At 30.1% G+C, this 18159-nt stretch overlaps 1 protein-coding gene across 4 annotated transcripts in view; it reads left to right on the forward strand.

Annotated features, from left to right (window-relative positions):
• The first annotated feature begins 1377 nt into the window (after positions 1-1377).
• Positions 1378-18159, forward strand: part of Pak (serine/threonine-protein kinase PAK 3-like protein) — a 58143-nt gene continuing 41361 nt past the window's right edge. For all 4 annotated transcript variants that reach the window (XM_067271706.1, XM_067271708.1, XM_067271709.1 and 1 more), the window contains exon 1: positions 1378-1548. The gene's annotated coding sequence lies outside the window, so the exon portion shown is untranslated. The remainder of the gene's footprint in view (positions 1549-18159) is intronic.

Consider the following 18159-nt stretch of genomic DNA (forward strand, 5'->3'; position numbering starts at 1 on the left):
CATTGTTGTGGAGACCCAGTTGAGGTGATCTCGAGCACAATTTAACTGGGCCAGTCTGTGTGAGGGTATCAGTGGGTCATCTTGAATACAGCTGGTCTGCATGTTTCTGTCTGTAAACAGTTTGCCGAGATACTGTTTTTTCTTGTTGACGCTGAAAGGTCCGAAGCAAGCTGATGTGCAGTAATTGACCTATAGCATCGTGCTTGCAGACAAAAAACGGTCATCCTGAGAGGTTGTGACTCTTGGACGTCCACTTAGTGGTCTTCACGACACTGTTCCTTCGCTTTGATATCGGTTTCACAGGCGGCAAATGACGGAACGACTGACATTTAGGACTCGAACTATTTCCGACAGTGTCCCTTCGAGACGCCCTATTATCTCTCATTGCCTACCGGCACCCAGATGATGTCGTCTACTCATTTTTCAAAATATGACTATCTGGAGTCCGTAGGAGATAGAGGATCTGCACAAAACAAACTGTTTTATACTTGCCACATTTCCCTGTTAAAAATGATGTGCAAAATTTTTTCTGTGGTCTAGTTTCTGCCTGCGTATCTTTTTTTTTTTTTTTTTAACTCTTTTCGCCCTGTGGGCACTAAGAGGGCCTCTTTTTAGTAGGCCCATTATGGGTTCGGCCAGGCCCACAATGGGGCGACCGGGTGGTGAGGGACGGGGCCCGACATATTCGAACGGACCACCCCCCGAAAAATTCCTGGGGATTATTCGACCCGTTCGGATTCGATCCCGGGTCCCCCAGAGCGGTAGGCTGCCACCTTTACCGCTCGGCCATCCGGCCGTCGCCTGCGTATCCCTGTCACGTATGCAAAATTTTCAACTATATATCGTTTTTTCATCAAATATGCTAATTTTTCACTTTGTTGCTTAACTTTCGGATACGAATCCAAAAGTTAAGCAACAAATATCAAATTTAGAAATAAAGAATTAATTCTGATGATCGAATAGGAAGTATAATTTTAAATTATATAAGAAAAAATTTATTATAATTTTGGAAATGGCTGAAAATTTTAAAGATGTAATTTTAAAATCAGCGTTGATATTGAGAGATTTTAACGTTTATAAATTACCATACGTTTTACTATAATAATCAAAATGAATAATATGAGAATGTTATAATTCATTCATTGAATTATCAAAATCACTCCAGGAAAAATAAACTCCTTCCGTTGAGTAAAACGATATATATATATATCAAAAAGAGAGACGGAAATAAATTTAAAAGATAACAAATAGAAAATATTTTAACGATTTATTGATTGTTTTATTATTTTGCATAATAATTCGCGATTACAATTATATTTTCGAAAATTAATTTTTCGAGAAAACATTAGTGGAATGATTTTCTCCAGGTGGTGTCTTTTCATTCAATCATTGGTTACCCATGACGTCATTAGTTTTAAAGTCGGAATCAAAATAGTTAAGTTGGAGGAGAATTTACTTTCTTTTAATAGATACGGTTTTATTTTTTTTGTTTTTTTAATGATGTGTTTACCTCTTCACATGCTGGAACACCTACATCGAGAAATGACGGTTAGAAAACTCTTTCCTTTATTATTATTTTATTATCTTAATACCAACTCTTTTTTGTTAACACTAATTACATGTTTTAAATAATAACGAAATGTTTTACTTAAATTCATTTAAATCGTATGTTTGCAGATTTGAAATGCTTTGAAAACCCTTCAAAATCACTTAAATAGTCATTTGTGGAAAAAAAAAAGTAAACTAAGCCTTAGGGATGATTGTTAGAGTTTAGTCACTTAAGTTGGAATTTCTATGATAAATAGCACGTCAAAATACGTTTTGAATTCCCATTTTCTTCATTCCTTTTACTTGTGTCAATACACTGAATGTTTAAAAACTGATAACAAACTCTCTTTAATCTGTGAATGACTTAAGATTTACATAATCGGATTCCATTTTAATCTGATAAAAAGTCATTAGGGGGTCCAACCGCATATGACGTTTACGATGTTTAATTTCTTGTAAAATAAATATACTATTTTTTATTTAAATAATTCTATATTTAAATGTTTAAGATTTTGGACTACAATTAAGTATTTTGAAATTGTATTTTTTTAAAATTTCATTTTAAAAAAATACAATTATAAAATGTATACTTAATACTTCATACTTTCACATAAAGCACAGATTTCAGAATTAAATAAAAGAATTTGTTTTTAATTTCAAATATAAAAAAATGTTTTAAGCATTACTGAATTTTTTTTTCCTCTGCTGTCTGTAATAGGCATCCAAAAAAGAAATATAACTTATTCTGAAAGTATAAATATTTAAAAAAACCTACATTTTTTTATTTTGCAGAGATTGATCTATTTAAGATGTAGCCTAAAATTAATTAAAGTTTAAAATTTGAAACAAGTTAGAACTGTTTGGTTAACACTCAACAGTTTCAAGAACGATGATGATTTTGACTAAAATGCTAGCTTCTAGATCTAGTTGGGCAAACTATAGTCTGGGAGGTTTGAAGAAAAATTTTTATATAAGCATTTTTCATTCGGTGGCAAATATTATATAGAACAACTGCTACTTTACAACTGGTTAACTTAGAATTAACAAATTGCAAAAACCTAAAGTTTTTTTAAGTTGCATTTTTAAAAGATTTTGCTGGTTTTTAGGTTTTTGTAGTAGTTCAATATTATATAGGGGTGTAATTCAAACGTTTTTGCATTTTGATGCAAATTTTTTTTATTTTTTGTTTGGGGAAATTAATTTTGCTTAAGTACTGTACATCTTATTGATGATGTCTATTAGCAAGTTGTTCTTTCTAAATTTTATTATTCAACATTATAAAATTTGAATTGCATAGCTACCAAAGAATATCTTGTAGGAATACTATTAATTTAATCTTTGAATAAATATATATTGTTTATTAGTTTAAATATTTTTTATTGGTTTTAGCAGTTAATGTGACATGCAAGAATTTAAAAATCCTTGATGTGGCTCACTGGACAAAAAATTTGTTTATTCTTCTAGACAATGGCAGATTTAAAGCATTTTTTGAGGTTTTTTTAACTTTCAAGTATGGTGTCCCTTTGTAAATAGTAGTGGACAACAAACTTTAAGCTAAAAAAATTTTTTTTATTAAAATTAACTTACTCCCTTAACTTATTTATATTACATTAAAATAATGGAAATAAATGTCTTTTATTTTAAATTTTATAAATATCAAATCAACGTTTTTCTTGAATCTATAAAGTTTTCAGGAATTTGCTGGAATAGAATGAACCTTTTTACTTGTGAAGTGGACAGACAAATAAATCCATCACTGCTTCTAGATCATCTACAACAATTCTCAATTTGTTTTAATACATGGATCCCAAAAAATATGGAATCTATTGCAGAACTTTGTTTAGGCCCTATGCCCTATCTCCACCAAAGTTGAGCTAAAAGTTTTTAGTTTTACTTTAAAAATATTTATTTTATTAGTAGATAAAGTAAATCAAAAATAGAATGAAATACTAGTAATTACTTATTTTTTAAAAAGCATTGGAGTAAAGCAGCTGCAAACTGTTCAGGCATTGTTAGTAGCTGTAAGATTTTAATGTTGTGAATGACATACAAATGTACAGTACATCGTGTAATAAGTTTTTCATTATCTCCATGGGCTTTCATTATGCATTTTTATTTTGAAAAATCCCTAACATTTCTTTAGTTTGAACCCAAACTGAGAAAAATTGATCTACAGTTATTTCTATTTTAATAAACACCATTGATCTGTTCAAGAAAAGCATAAATTTTTTCATTGATACAATTTTTTGCTAGTCAAACATTACATGTATGTTGTGAATCTCAAAATTATTATTTAAAAAATTCTAAAAATTCTTAAACAATAAATGTAACAGTATAATGTTTTTTTAATAACAATAACAGTTACTCATAGATTCAGTCATTCTACGGCAAGCACACAAACAACACAGAAACATACACATGGCATATATAGACTACAGAAAAGCATTCGACAGTGTTCCACACAGTTGGTTGCTACATATTACACACGTGTACAAAATACATCCATCACTCATTACATTCCTCCAAAACACTATGCAGCACTGGAGAACAACACTACATCTCAAGGTTAGTAACACTTCCATACAAACAAACCAAATATTCATTAAGCGAGGAATTTTTCAAGGAGATTCCTTGAGTCCTCTCTGGTTCTGCCTAGCCCTGAACCCATTATCCAACATGTTAAACAACACGCAATATGGCTACAATATCAGACATGAAAAAACAACACAGTTTACACTGTCACATCTCATGTACATGGATGACATAAAACTTTATGCATCCACACAAAAACAACTTCATCAACTCCTACAAATCACACATTCATACATCAAGGACATACAAATGGAGTTTGGCCTAGACAAATGCAAAACACTTCACATAGAAAAAGGAATCCTGAAGAAAGATTTCGCACTTTGAAATGGAGACGTTATTGAATCCATGGAAGAGGGTGAGTTCTACAAGTATTTAGGATTCCAACAGGCCAAACTAACAGAACATACACAAATAAAGCAAAGATTAATTAAAGAATACCAAAGTAGGTTAAATGCTATACTCAGAACAGAGTTAAATGCAAAACACAGTTAAAGCAAATAAGCACATATGTCATCCCAGTACTTGCATATTCTTTTGGAGTTATACATTGGACTCACACAGATCTTGAGCAACTCCAAAGGAAAACAAGAGCAACACTCACTAAGCATAAACGTCATCCTAAATCTGCCATAGAAAGACTAACCCTTCCACGTAAAGATGGTGGACATGCCTGATATAGTTAACCTCACTACAAACAGTCACTGCGAGAGTTTTTCCACAAAAAGCAAGAAACATCAGTTACATAAAGCAGTAACTCTAGCAGACTCGAATAACACACCATTAAATTTATACTCACAACATATGGACATGACACAACATATAAAAAGCATAGACACTGTTAAGCAATTGTGGGCTCGAAAGACACTGCATGGCAATCATCCTGGATTTTGTTGGCAAAACTGCGTCAAACAGCTGGTTAGCTTGGGGATGCCTCTTTGGGGAGACGGAAGGATTCATGATTGCCATACAGGATCAGGTCGTAAATACTAAAAACTACAGAAAACACATACTCAAAGATACAACACTCACAAATGACACATGCAGAAAATGTCACATCATGCCAGAAACTATACAACACATCACTTCCAGTTGCAAGCTCTTGGCACAGACAGATTATTTACACAGACATAATCAAGTAGCAAATATAATACACCAAGAGCTTGCAAAGAAACACAAATTAGTAGACATCCACAAACCATACTACAAATACATTCCACAGACAGTATTGGAAAACAACATGCACAAAATGTACTATGACAGAGCCATAATCACAGATAAAACAATTTACCACAACAGACCAGACATCACACTCATTGACAAACACAATAAAATCACATACATTATAGACATATCCATTCCAAACACTCACAATGTATAAAATACATGCACTGAAAAAATTAGCAAGTACACAGAACTTGCCCAGGAAATAAGGCATCTGTGGAGGATGGATAGGGTGCTTATTGTACTTGTTGTTCTCTCCTCCATGGGTATCATACCACTACACAAAAGCCTGGGCACATTACAATTGAATAGAAATACATAAATCACACTACAGAAGGCCACTATATTGAATACATGCTACATCGTTAGGAAATTTCTGAATACTGACACTGTGACACACTTATTTTATTTTAGTTTTGTTTTGTTTGCTATGCCTTGACTCTGGTCTGGCAAAATACACAGCCACCAGTGTCAACCAAGTATAACCCACTAAACCCAACTAATAATAATAATAATAATTAACAATGCAGTAAAAAATATTTATATGATGGTAAAATGAAATTTGATGATTGTTTCTTTATTTATATTTACTTAAAGTATTATTTTTCTTTATTGCAATACATTGCATTTTTATTATTAAATTTTATTTAAAATACTTATTTTTATGACTTTTTGAATACCGGTATAATTTATTTAATAGTATTAGATGTAGATACTGGAGTATCTTAACTATCAAAGTTTGTAGTATTTGGGATTTATCAGGCTTTTTATTTTTAAGTAATTTTGTTATTTTTCTACATAAATTTCTTTTTATAAGATGTTGTAAATTACTCTCTTGGCTTTAATTCTTTGATAAATGTCTTTTGGAATCATGTCATCAATGAAGTATCAAAAACTTCCAAAATTCTTATTTCAGATTTTTAAAAAAATAGTCCTCAATGAGAATTATTCTTAAAATTATTTGTACCATCTAAACTGATCATCTAGCTAGCAGACTGTGATTATTGTTTATCTGTGACTAAATGGTTTTTAAAATTAAGATTTTATGACAACTATTGTTAAAATGAACAATTATTCTTGGAATAGTTGTTAAACAGGAAATGAGTATTATATTTAATGTGTGGGTGTGATATTTATTGTTTGCAGTTATAGTAATATCTATTTTTCAGTTTTTATTGAAAGTTTAGATAGTGATTTTATTTTTAATGGAAGTAATGCAATAAATCATTATATTTATAGAAAATATAATTTTCATCTAAAAATAGTTGTCATAGGAACAAAATTATTGCAATTCTAATATATAATACAAGTTGAAAGGCTCAATACAGGCAGCGGTGTATACTAAATTACAAATAAAAATAATAATATACTGAGTATTATACTGTAAAAATAAAATATAAAATAATTTATATTGTTAATTTAAATTAATTTAAATAATAGCTAGGGGCACCCCTAGTGGCCATTTTCGGCATACTGTCAGACTGCCCATTTTTTCAGTTATATGTAGTAGATATGAAATTGTAGTGATAATATAAAAAGTGCCCCAAAAGTCTAGATACATTTGATGTCTCCACAAATGATGGCAGACCAAAGTAAAGAATGAGATTGTGTTATGATATTTAGCAAAGCCAATGGTGACTGTATCAAAGGGCATTTTCAAAGTCATTCAAAAAAATCTTTAAAACTATGCATCGAAGACCAAAAATGTCAATTACAAAGTTGTAAGTCATATAAAAATTAGTAAGAATATGCTTTTGTTTGGTATGTAAACATGAAGATAAAATGAAGAAAAAAATCCAAAAATGTGAGTAAAATTTTGATGTTATGCAGTGAAGTAATTTTCAGACTCAAAGTAACCAAAGATGCTTCACTGCATGATATCAGCAAACTTTTGCTTGTGTTTTCATTTTTATCTTTACATTTATGTACTGAAACCTACAACTTTCTAATTGATATTTTGGTCTTGAATGCATGGTTTTAAAGATATTTTTTTGAATGGCCTTTAAAGTCAACTTTATGGTCACTATTGGATTTGGCATGAATAATGGTGTGTGCAGTGAAACCCTGATTTAATAAAGTAATTTAAGTAAGGTGTCTTTTAAAGCTGAAAGTTCATTATATAATAAAGTAGGTTTTCCAAATGCATTTGTTAAAAAATTGACAAATTAGTTAATCTGTTTTTAATGTTTGTGCAATTAAAATTATAGGCTGTATGTATGAAGTTCAATTTCAGAAAAGTTTTTTTTATCTGTATTATTGCTTATATACTCACCATAGTTCTGAGACTGTAATAAACGAGTGTATGATCTAGATCAAATTATTTTTTTGGAAAATACACATTTATTGTATTTAAATAATGTTCTTAAAAATAAAAATTTAAAATTGACACAAAAAAAAAATTTCCTATTTATTCATCTTTGGATGATACGTTGAGACACTTCCATTGTGGTGTAAAGTTAAGAGCAGTGACTCTTGAATTTGAAAAATAACCTTTAATTTAATTTTAAAATATTTTTATATGTATTTAACAGGGCATTGGTTTTCACATGATGTAAGGACTGGAAATTTTATCCTTTAAATCCAAAGTCTATTAAATCTAGTTTGTTAAATGAAGGCTTTACTGTATTCCCACTGTTTGTTTATTTTGGCCTGCCATCATCGTAAAGACATTAAATTACTGTACATGTATCCAGACTTTTGGGACCAGGGCTGTGGATTCGGTAAAAAAACACTCAACTCAGACTCCTGATGATTTTAGTAGGCCGACTCCCAACTCCAGCAAAATTAAATACAAAGTCATTTTATGGGAGCAGAGGCTCTCATAGGAGGTACCCTACTCTGAACTCTAAAAGGAGCCCTGAGCATTTACCCAAATACTTTTATAGTTAGTAATTTTAATATTTAACTTACATTAATATTTATTTGTATAAAAAAATTAATTTTTAACAAATATTTTAAGAGGAAAAAGGGAGAGTGATAAAATTCTACATCTACATATCTTTATTCTACAGCTTTTGCACTTTCAATTTCACCTTTCCAGAAAAGTTAGTCCAACTAAAAAGTGTGCAATCTAGCTACTTCAGCCCCTTGTTCAGAAAAGAAAAATATATACTCTGATCAATTAGTTTGGATCATTTAGAAAAATAGAGTACTCATTTAGAGTGGGATAATAAAGGAATGAATCAATAATATTCAAATTCAACTGGGTCAAAATAATTTAACTATTAAACACAAATACAACAAAGAAAACTATTGATACATATTTAATAAATTGTTGCAGTTTGTATTTAAAATAAATGAATTATAATAAAATACAAAAACATTTTTAAAAATTATTAAATATAAAATAAATTTTCTTTCATTTAAATAAAAAAAACTAAAATTTAAAATGCCGGAGTCAACACATTTTTTCTGACTCTGACGCCTCTGGCCAGAAATTCCTCCTGACTTCGACTCCATGTATATTATAGAATCAAATATGCTATAATATATTCTTATTGGTATAAGTTATTTTTTATGTGATTCTTTGGTTAATGTTTCTCTCTTAGTGATTCTTTTAGCTCAGAAATAGTCTTTCATTCTAATTAATGTATATTAAATGTTTGAATAGCTTTATAAGTTCAAAATACAATAATAAAAAAATAATTACAATTATAGAAATATCTTAATGATGCTGAGATTGTTAATTTAACTTTAGAAATTACTTGTGTGTAAAATACTAAATTATTTAGAGAGACTTTCTAAAATGAATTAAATGATGATTGCAGCATTCCATGATTTAAAAATATTCCCAAAGTTAACATACTAGTAATAAAGATAAATACTAACAAAATCACAAATTTTAAAACAAACATTAAAGCATAAACAGTATACCAGTATTAGCAAACCTGTGACCCACATGGTAATTTCAAGATACCCATATTGAATGTTTAGAAAGTATTTGATTTTTGGGCTGCAATTGTTTGAAAAAATCGTAGACCTATAAATTCTTAATGTCATCTGTGTCTGTCTTTCTTTAATCTCAAGAATAGAGTTAGATAAATGAAAGAAAAGACCAGATAAGGAAACCTTAGGAGCAGGAAGCTTTGAATTAACTATATATGGACTTCCAATGCAAACCAGAAGTTGTGTTATTTCAATTCAAGGTGTTGTTTTCCCCTGAAAGGTGTTAGATAGATGACCAGCATGACTCCATTGTTAAAGGAAAAGTAAGATTTAGAGGGGCAAGCTGCCACTAATTTGAGATGGCGAGCATATAATTTAAATTAAATAAATTAAAAATGATTGTCACAATGCCAAGCAGCAATATTTAATGTCACAATAAATGATTGTTATAAATTATAAAAATTTGATAATTTCAAAATTTTGCACATATAGTGTGAAAGCAGAGTCCTAAAGCTGTCATGAAGTCTTAAAGGCCACTAATTATGAACCTCAAATGAAAATATTTCTTTGTTATAATCACATTTTCTTTTCACTTAAATACAGTTTATTGTTAATTTTCTGATATATTATTAAAAAGTTTAAATTTGTAAGCACTTGTTTTTATTATTGAAATTAAATATTTAACCTGTAATTTGGAGTTGAATTTAATTTTGTCTCCATTGCAGTGGAAGAGTTTGGTTAAGAAGTTTTTCAAGGGTCTAATTTAAAAAACTAAGGCAGAAATGAAAATATAGCTTTTCTTTCAATAATCCATATTTATTTAACAATGTTCCACTATATTAAAGTGAACCAAGTCTATACAGTATTTATATTTGCTTAATGTATCCTATTCCATCAATTTTGTTATGTGATTAAAAAGAAAAAATATGGTTTGATTACCACAAACATGAGCACAATCTATAAATACCTCCACTAAAACTCACTGAAAACTTAACAATATCATTCACATATTGATAGTCCTTGTTAGAATTTGCCACTTGCTACAAGTATTGTTGCCAGATAATCGTGTTAAAAAAAGTTGTAAAATCTATATTTTACCTTGACAATGCACTCAAGTGTCATAAACTGTGTACAATTTTATAATCATTCTGTGAACAGCTAGTTGAGAAATGGCTTGATAATAGGAAATTTATGATCACAAAGATTTGAGAAATTTGGTTTGAAACTCATTAACTTGATGTCAGGATTTTCTTTTACCTCAGACTTCATGTAAACGAGGTTTTAACTGTAGTATCATTAATTACAAATAGAACCTTTCCTTCAAAGATTTTTAATAAAATACTGAACACATTTGATTACCTTACTCTTAACTATAATATTTCACCAGCTAACCAATATATAAAAATTGAATTAAAAAATAAAAGCCTTAGTGGCTTCCCCATTGGAATAATTCTTTTGCAATATGTTTTTAATTTAATTATCGAAAGGTTGGTTTGCACAGCGACATTTATTGTCAAAATTTGTCTCCTGTTCACACACAAGTACTTCATTTTATTTTTGTAAGTTTAGACTAGTGTACATTAAGGTGGTTTAGTGTTATGTGATGTCTAGACTATACATGTGGTTTCACAGAAGACACACAATCTGGATTTTTTACTATACAGTCTGTATAAGTCAAAATGTATTAATGTATGCTAGCACCTATGATAGTTGCTTGTGCAATTTTTTTTTTACTCTCTTTACCCTCTTTTTTTTTTCTTTACTCCATGAGTACTAGGAGGGCTTTTTATCAAGCCCATTGTGTGCTTGGCCAGGCTCACAACAGGGCAGCCAGGTAGTGAGGGCAGGATCTCAAAATATCTGAGACAGACAACCCATGAAAAATTCTTGGGCTTTCTCAACTGCCTGGATTTAATTATGGGCAGTGAGATATACAAGGGGGAGACCACAGGGGTTTGACATAAAACTAATTTTTTTAATTGTAATTGTAAAGTTTAAAATTAATTAACTTTTTTTAGTTCTGTTCTGTTCGTTGATTAGACTGAACAGAATAGAACATGCTAGACTGAAAAGGGATCGGCAAAAACATTCAATCTGAAATGCATATAAATAAAACATCTGGAATTTAAAATTGTTTGAGTAATCCTTGAACTCCAGTGAAAGTCAGATTTAAAGGACACAACAATTTATTAGTCCTAAAACCTTTTTAGGTGGTTAAATAAGTAACTGATTACATCTGAGATCTGCCTAATTCAAGGTAAGAAAAACAAATTATGCAATGTTAGGAGAGGAAAGGTGAAAGAAAACAGGAACTGAGGTAGACAAAAACAGTTGTGGTATGAAAGTGGATATTATCTTGTTCTTGCTTTTTGTCCTTTTGAATTCCATATACAGGTATGTCAAAACAACTACTTCAAATTTTCAAAGTTTTTGCTATTTTAAATGATGCAGCCTTAACAGAAGAAATGTCAAATTTTGTAATGATTCTCTATCAAACCATTAGAGATGTCAAAGAAATCCATGAAGATTTTAAGCCATTCTTAACTTCTAAATCTATTAAAACAAAACAGTTGAGATTGTTGTTGTTAATTTGTTCCTGTTTAATTTATTATTAAACTGTAAAAACATACAAGGTTGTTATCAAATGTTATCATTTACTAATACAATTTTATTAATACAGGTACTTAAACTGCTGTCCATCACAATTTACATGGCTTTGAAGTCTCATTTCACCATTTCATGCTTCGATGAACATTTTTGCACAAGTATTTTTTGTGTATTAATTTTTTGAGATGCATCTCTGATGTAATTTTTCAACCATAATCCACAGGGGTTTGACATAAAACTAATTTTTTTAATTGTAATTGTAAAGTTTAAAATTAATTAACTTTTTTTAGTTCTGTTCTGTTCGTTGATTAGACTGAACAGAATAGAACATGCTAGACTGAAAAGGGATCGGCAAAAACATTCAATCTGAAATGCATATAAATAAAACATCTGGAATTTAAAATTGTTTGAGTAATCCTTGAACTCCAGTGAAAGTCAGATTTAAAGGACACAACAATATACACAATTGCAATTGTTATAGTATAACCCTAACAAACCCTATTCCACCTACTTCTGGTTCACCCCTGTATAAACAAAACATTATATTTTGATATTTATTTTAATATTTATTCATTTAGAAATTTTTATTACTGTTTAATTATCATGGTCATGATATAGTAAATTGTAGAAAATTGCTGTTTTAATTATTTTTTTAATGAAAGTTGTTTTTTGGTATTTATATGAAGGTAATTTCTGAAATTGCATTAGGTTTGTCATTAGATGAGTTAGGAGAAATTGGCTATATATAGATTTATTTATTGCAAACAGTGGTGTAAGTAGGCATGTCAAAAGTGCTAGTAACACCAGTGCAAGTCAAGAGAAGAGTGCATATGAACAAAATTTTATGATGATTTTATACATTATCAATATTTAATGTAATTGAAAAAGAAATAATGACCAAATTGATTACATCAACTGATGGCTATGGCTACATTGTTTTCTCTTTAGATATAAATACACACTTAAGTATTGGATAGATGTATTGATAGAATAAGGTAATGCAATATATGGGTGATATGCCAAGGTGGAGCTGCTCTCCATCTGCAATAAACTGGCCCTACTTTGGTAAGGTTGAAATCTATGACCAGTATTCCAGTGCTTTTATCCAATCGGCTACTGTTTTATTAATGTTCATCAGATAACTTTTAAGTTAGCAAGGAAGTGACAAATTGATCTATATCTTGAAGAAAATAGAGCAAGAAAAATTAAGATGCATTTTCACAAACTTTCTGAAGATGAAATGACGAGACCATGAATGTTGTTTTAAAGTAAATATTTATGTATTGTTTGAAATAATTGTGAATTTCATTTATAATTATATCTAAGGATAAAACAAAAATTAATGGTTAATGTTTTCTTCTACATTTCTGAAAATTAATTAATTGAACAAATGAAAACTTTTTTTCAAAATTATAGTATTGATTTTGCAGATCAGCTTAGTTTAGTTATATACAGAGCAACCATAACTAAAGTGTAAGTGTTTAGAGGTTTCTGTATAAAGAACTATTAAGCAAATTTCAACTGAATTTTGTATACTGTCCTGAGTATGGTGTTGAGTTTTGAAGTAAAATTTTTTTTTCAATCTTCAGCTGGGGTAGTAAGGGAATTGAAATAAGTGGGGGGGGTTTAATCATTGCAAAATTTTTCATGATGTGTATATTGAGAACAAGTGGACAAAGCTATTGGGTGTGGGTGAACAAAGCAAATTGCATCACCACAGAAATGGAAACTTTTTCCATGGAATGTTTAAAAAAATTGTAATGTTTGACCAATTGGAGGAAAAACTATTTTAATAAAATCTCTTTTCTTTTTTCAATTAAATTGAATTTGAGATGCATTTTAAAATGATCTGAACTTAGTTTGTTATAGAATCCTTATTTGGAATTAGACATGAAGGTATAGTTATCAAAATTTTTGTTATAAATAGTCTATATTTGGAATAAATGGGCAAAGTTAGCTGGGAGTGGGCAATTGTAGGCAGCCAGAGGGTAAAGCCCTTTAGTATAAATATAAAAATATTTAAAATTAAAAAAAAACTTAAAACTAAGGAATAAGATAATTGAAAATAGTTTTTTGCATTCAAGATTTTAAGTGTGATAAATACTTTGTGGTGGTAATCTTTAAAGTGATAATTGTTAACCAGTAGACAATGGCAGATTTCTGCACAGGCACACAAGGTACATGCCTGGGTCCTCAAGGGGCCTCAAAATTCAGCTGTCAAAATAAAAAAAATTATTTTTTATTTTTTTCATAATAAAAATAATAATTTAAAATAAGAAGTAAAACAACTACAGTGCCTGTGACCGGTGTGCTTCTTCTCCAAGGAAATCAGAGGACTTTGCAAATGTTTTTGGATCGTCTGGATCTTGGAGAAGCAGCACACCGGTCACAGGCACTTGTAGTTGTTTTACTTCTTATTTTAACTCTCTCCAGTGTTTATCCTTTCTATTTAAATAATAATTTAGCAGTATTCCCTAAATTAAATTGATAAATCAGTAGTAAATTTTAAAATAAATTATTTTTTATATCTATGGATTACTAGATTTTTTTTTTGTTTTTAACACTTACCTATTGAAAGTTAATAATTATTGTACCAATAAGGTTCAATTTTTGTAATTAATACAGTCTGAACATCAGTAACCTTTTTAAATACAGCCAGGCAGTTGTAATTTTATATTGGTTAATTTTCAATGTTATTTCTGTATGTCTCTTTTTTTTGGACCACCAGTATAGTGCCTACCAGAGTAAAAAATGTGTGTAAAATAGATTTTTTACATCTTGCTTTCTATGTATCATAAATTTTAACCTCCTTACATCATCCCTTCTACAGCTTTTCAGCCCTCAAGGTACAAAAAATGGCTGATATAACACCAATATGCAGGGAATTCTTATATCTATCCTCCCAATTTCTTGTAGATGAGATTTCCCTTCTTAAATCAGCTGTTTGCATTGCTGGGTATTCTTTAGCTAAGTTCAAACATTTAGTTAACTGGGTGAAATGCATGTTATTTTCACCATCCACTTTGTATTCTAAGAAGGAATTAGTTTTTGTAACCCCAGCCATTCTTTACCTCAGTCCTGCTTTGTTAGGTATTTGTTGAATCTTCAAAAAATTTGGCTATATTTTGCCACTAGTGCCCCAGTCTACCCTTCGTAAGATACTTTGTAATGACAGAGACAAGGTTACATACTATGAAAAGTTTGGAGTATAAACCTCACTCTTGCAAAATCTCCTAACTGGGTTGAAACTATCATTTATTGGAGCACTACTAGAGAATGCTCTGCCTCTGTCTTTCAGAACATCATGATGACATATTACATAGCAAGTGTACAACAGTTAGCTAAAAAAGCAATAGAAAGTAACTTTGAACCAATTTGGTTGCAAGTTTCTCTTCTAAAATGCTGTGGTGATTGAAAAACATTATATATATGGGAATCACTTTACATCTCGTTGTTGTCATCATGCAACTCTCCCTTGCTGGATATACTGGAGTTGTGGACAATGCCTGCTAAAGTTCTAAATCACATGGTTCCTGATAAAACATCTTGTAACCGATAGTAATACCCCTATGTTTTTTGTTCTTAAATAATAAAGTACTGTACTTTATTTTAAACCATTTATTCTTAATGTTTTATTTTACATTTCATTGTATTTTGTATTAATGTATAATTTTTGTAAACTAAATGTATAATTTAAATTTCCATGCATGTGTGGGACAGTTTTGAAAAAACATTGGTTGTTGATTGGATTCTTTTTTGAGTTCAAATTTTTTGATCTCTGGAGTCTCTCTAACAATGATTCTGCCTGAAGAAGACCGTTTTAGACTGTCAAAAGTGCTTGCAAAATAAATCATTTTTGCATAATGCCAACAGACATGATGTATGTGATTGTTTTTATTAATACTTGGCAATGTGTAGCTATTTAAAACTTTAAAAAAGTATTTTCTAATTTCAGATAATAATATATAATATAATGAATGGGAGCTTTTCAACATAAGAGGTATTATATTGGAATATACTTTTAACACCTGTTGTAATGAAATACTTTGGATTTGAAATCTAAAACTCATTGTGTTAAGCATGGATTTGCTAAATTATTGTGTGTTAATAGAGATGAAATGTTATTTCACTCTCCTGCTTAAAGAAAAATGACAAAATTCCTAACACTGCATTAGAAGTAATTATTTGATGTACAGTACATAATCATTGACTGCTACATGTACTATACAAACATTTAACAAAATCTCGTGTAGTTTTTGAACCTGTTTGACATTTTCTCAAATTAAACTGGGAATCACCGGGTACCTTAGCTAGAATAATAATAATTAACTCATGTTAGAAGACAATAGAAAAATTTTTGTGTAACATTTTTCTAAACAGTAATTGATGAACAAAGTATAATTTCAGCATTCCATTAAGTTGCCTGACCATTAAAATTTATCTGGTTTTTACCTTATAAAGAAGCACATTTTTTGAGCAAGTTGATTGGCAGAGGACAAAAATTTGTTGTTACATTGCTTATTTCTGTTTCATTAATACACTACTGGACAGAAAAAGTGAAACCCCCATAAAGCAATGATGCCTTCTGGATGTTTCACTTTTTCTGTCCAGTAGTGTAGTAGTAATTATTTATATAACAATAAACTTGAAAAAACTTGGTGTTAAAATTATTTTTATTTAAATTTTTACCTTAGTTCATAGAGATTAAATTGCTGGCAGAAATCAGAGTGAATATTATCAGTGATATCCTTTCCAGCAAATTTTTGTTTTTTGACTTATCTCATTTCTAACATGAACTTTCCACTATGTGGTCCCATTAGTGATGAATGTTTTTCAAATTTTTTGTGATGACAAGAAGAGATTTAAAAGTAGCAACTATAAATAATGTAATAATATTCTAATCAATAATTTTATTATTATAATTAATTTTGAAATTTTCTTTTTGATAAATAAACAGACAAAATAAGCATAGCAGATAACAGATGTTTGTTTTTATCTTTTTATTTTGATGTTGTTTGCTGCTGTTTGAGTGCTCATTTTACTAATACAATCGAGTTCGCATAAGTCGACACCACAAGGGGAAGTGGAAATGTGTCAAGTTATCTGATATGATGACTAGAGTGAACTTGAAAAAACAACCACAAACTACAATTAGGAAAATACAGTAGTGCAATGTACCTCTCTGACCATCCATCACTTGTACTAAAGTTGGTTTCTACTCCAAGTATCCCAGCAATTTCCATTGCCTTTTGTTTCGGTATTGGTCCCGAAACAGGAAGATTCGATGAACGAATTTGCTTTAGCCAATGTACCAGAGCATCTTCAACATCTTTGTACGGCGACTTTCTCTGGCATTTTTGAGATACATTTTCGACGAAGATCCAAGAAAAAATTTTTTGATTTCCTCTTTTCTCTCCAGGATTCCCATCAATGTTGTTGTTGGAAGGTTGTTTGTTTTGCAAATTCGGCTTGCGAAGTTTTCTTGCATTCAAATTCAGACACACAAGTTTGTATTTTTCCTTCAGCATAAGTGTTGTTGGCTTTTAGACACTCATTTCTATCGGAAATGTGAAACACTTGCTGCAAATAACGCATGACGTGAGAAAATGCAAAATTGGATTCTGCTGGGACATTGGTATAGATTGTGTATTTTCTTTTTGTTTATCTGTTGTTTGGCCTTTGTAGGCCTTTTTATTAATATATACATATTAAGTTGACTCCCCTCCTGAAATAAATGAGTTCACACTACACAGTTTACTGTGCAGTGTGAACTCATTTTTTCAGAAGGGGAATCGACTTATCAGACGTCTAAACGAGTGCGGGACAGCAAAAGTATGTCTATTTTATCCAGTTGTGATGAGTTAAATGGTGTTGAGTAAACCAGAGTTTTTTAACATTAATGCCTATGTAAGTCGGTCAGGACCTAAGTCGATTTATATCTATGACGACTTATGAGGACTCGACTGTATAAACATTGCTTAACCCAATCTTTTAATATTAAGACCACAAGATCGCTGGATTTTGCCTGATATAATCAGGTATTTGTTTGGCTCATTCACTATTCTCATTTTGTGAAACTCCATGAGAATCAAATTTACTATTCAAAAATACATTTTTTTGTATTCTGTTTTAGCTTCTGGTAGTGAATGTGTTGGAACTAAGTGTAAATTCTCTACAATGAATCAATAGTTTTCCTTCAGTATTATTTTTTCTTCACATGTATTATAATTTCAGCAATAATGAAGTAAAATAGAAAAACATTTTAATGTTTGAAATGATCTCTCTTAAACCACACAAAAGTATCAT

This window comes from Centruroides vittatus, unplaced genomic scaffold (assembly GCF_030686945.1).
Source record: "Centruroides vittatus isolate TY-2023 unplaced genomic scaffold, ASM3068694v2 contig_400, whole genome shotgun sequence".
In the NCBI taxonomy this organism is placed as follows: Eukaryota; Metazoa; Arthropoda; class Arachnida; order Scorpiones; family Buthidae; genus Centruroides; species Centruroides vittatus.